The sequence below is a fragment of the Papio anubis genome, chromosome 6, assembly GCF_008728515.1.
Source record: "Papio anubis isolate 15944 chromosome 6, Panubis1.0, whole genome shotgun sequence".
Lineage (NCBI taxonomy): Eukaryota > Metazoa > Chordata > Mammalia > Primates > Cercopithecidae > Papio > Papio anubis.
The window spans coordinates 89,745,494-89,748,921 of NC_044981.1; positions in this window are offsets into that span (position 1 = coordinate 89,745,494).

Below are 3,428 nucleotides of genomic sequence, written 5' to 3' on the forward strand. Positions count from 1 at the left end.
GCCACATTTTCTTCATTGTTTTATCCACTGATGAACACAGGTTGATTCCCTGTTTTGGCTACTATGAATAGTGTGACAATTACATGGGAGTGCAGATAGTTCTTCTATATATTGATTTCCTTTCTTTTGACTATATACTCAGCAGGCAAATTGCTGAACTGTATGGTAAATCTATTTTTAGTATTTTAAGGAAACTCCATAGAGGTTTTCAAAGTGGTTATACTGATTTACATTCCCATACACAGTGTACTAGTGTTCCCTTTTCTCTGTATCTTTGCCAGCATTTGTTATTTTTTGATTGTTGATAATAACCATCTAAGCTGATGTGAGATGATATCACATTGTAGTTTTGATTTGCATTTCCTGGATGATTAGGAATGTTGAACTTTTTTTAATATACCTGTCAGTGATTTGTATGTCTTTGTATTAGTCTGTTCTCACGCTGCTACAAAGAACTGCTCAAGACTGAGTAATTTATAAAAGAAAGGGGTTTAATTTACTCATGTGCTATAGGGCTGGGGAGGCCGCAGGAAACAAAATCATGGTAGAAGGGGAAGCAAACATCTCCTTCTTCACATGGCAGCAGGAAGGAGAAGTGGCAAGCAAATAGGGAAAAACCCTTTATAAAATCATCAGATTTCATGAGAATTCACTCACTATACTAGAACAACATGAGAGTAACTGCACCCATGATTCAATTAACTCTCTTTGGGTCACTCCCATGATACACAGGTATTATGGGAACTACAATTCAAGAAGAAATTTGGGTGGACACACACGCAAACCATATTATTCCACCCCAGCCCCTCCCAAATCTCTTGTCCTCATACTTCAAAACACAATCATGCCCTTCCAACAGTCCCTCAAAGTCTTAACAGATTCCAGAATTAACCCAAAAGTCCACATCCAAAGTCTCATCTCAGACAAGGGAAGTCCATTCCACTTATGACCCTGTAAAATCAAGAACAATTTAGTTACTTTCTAGATGTAGGTACAGGTATTGGGTAAATATACCCACTCCAAATGACAGAAATTGGCCAAAACAAAGGGGCTACGTGCCCCATGCAAGTACAAAATCCAATAGGGCAGTCATTAAATCTTAAAGTTCCAAAATGATCTCATTTGACTTCATGTCTCACATGGGCACGCTGATGCAAGAGGTGGGCTCCCAGGGCCTTGGCCAACTCCGTCCCTGTGTCTTTGCAGGATGTAGTCCCCTCCTAGCTACTTTTACAGGTTGATGTTGTGTGTCTGCAGCTTTTCCAGGTGAATGGTGCAAGCTATAGGAGGATCTACCATTCGGGGTCTGGAGATTGGTGGCCCTCTTCTCACACCTCCACTTGGCATTGTCTCAGATGGGACACTGTGTGGGGGCTCCAACTCCACATTTCCCTCTTCACTGCCCTAGCAGAGGTTCTCCATGAGGGCTCCACCCTTGCAGGAGACTGCAGCCTGGATGGCCAGGCATTTCCATAGATTATCTGTAATCTAGGTGGAGATTCCCAAACCTCAAGTCTTGACTTCTGTGCACCAGCAGGCTGAACACCACATAGAAGCTGCCAAGGCTTGGGGCTTGCACCCTCTGAAATCATGACCTGGACTTGTTTCCATGGCTGGAGCTGAAGCAGCTGGGACACAGAGCAACACATTCCAAAGCTGCATAGAGCAGGGCGGGCCTGGGTCAAGATCATAAAACTGTTTTTTTCCACTTGGCCATCGGGCCTGTGATGGGAGGGGCTGCCCTGAAGCCCTCTGACATGCCCTGAAGACATTTTCCCCATTGTCTTTTTAATTAACATTTGGATCCCCTTTACTTACGCAAATTTTTGCAACTGGCTTGAATTTCTCCCCAGAAAATGGGTTTTCTTTTCCATTTCATTATCTGGATGTACATTTTTCAAACTTTTATGCTCTGCTTCCTCTTGAATGCTATGCTGCTTAGAAGTTTACTCTACCAGATACCCTAAGCCATCTCTCTCAATTCCAAAGTTCCAAAGATTTCTATGGATGGGGCAAAATGCTGCCGGTGTCTTTGCATAGCAAGAGTGGTCTTTACTCTTATTCCCAAGAAGTTCCTCATCTCTCTCTGAAACCACCTCAACCTGGACTTCATTTTCCATATTACTATCAGCATTTTGGTTGAAGCCATTCAACAAGTCTTTAGGAAGTTCCAAATGTTTCCACATCTTCCTGTCTTCTGGGCATTCCAAGTCTCTAGGAAGCTCCAAACTTTCCCCAATTTTTCTGTCTATTTCTGGATCCTCCAAACTGTTTCAACTTCTGCCTTTTACTCATTTTTGGTATCCTTATAGCAGTGTTCCACTACCCAGTATCAACTTACTGTATTTACCTATTCTCACACTGCTATTAAGTACTGCCCAAGACTGGATAACTTATAAAGAAAATAGGTTTAATTAAGTCACAGTTCTCCATGGCTGGGGATGCCTCAGGAAGCTAACAATTACGGCGGAAGGGAAGCAAACATGTACTTCTTGACATGGTAGCAGGAAGAAGTGCTGACCAAAGTGGGGAAAGCCTCTTATAAACCCATGAGATCTCATGTGAACTCACTTACTATCATGAGAACAGCTGATGGTAACTGCCTTAATGATTCAATTACTTCTCACTGAGTTCCTCCCATGACATGTAGGGATGACGGGAGCTATAATTCAAGATGTGATTGGGGTGGGGACACAGCCAGACCGTATCAGTCTTCCTTTGGAAAATGTTCACCGTTGAATTTTGCCAAATATTTGAAGACTATATCATACCAAATTTACTCAAACTATTACGAAAAAGTGAAGAGGAAACAATACCACTAAAATTACTTTATGAGGCTAGTATTACTAGGATGCCAAATCTAGACAAGGATACACATACACATACACATAAACACACAGAAAACTACTGTTCAATATTACTGACAAAAGTAAGCCATAATCCTCAAAAAATATTAGCACACCAGATTCAACAACACATTAAAAAGATCATTCATCATCACCAAGTGGGATTTATCATAGGGATGAATCCATATGCTCAAATCAATAAGCATGATACATAATTAAGGGAATCAACAAAAATGATATGATTATTTCAATAGATGCTGACAAAGCATTCTATAAAAGTCAACATTTATTTATGCTAAAAACTCTGAATAAATAGGTATAGGTAAAACACTTCAAAATAATAAAGATTATTTAAAACAAACACACAGCAGCTCACATTATACCAAATAAGAAAAAATAAATATATTTTCTCATAATCTGGAAAAAGACAAGGGTACCTACTTTTACCACTTTTATTCAAAATAGTATTGGAATTCCTAGCCAGAGAAATCGGGAAAGAGAAAGAAATAAAGGGAATCCACACTGGAAAGAAAAAAGTCAAATTATCCTTGTTTGCAGATGACATACTTCAATATTTAGAAA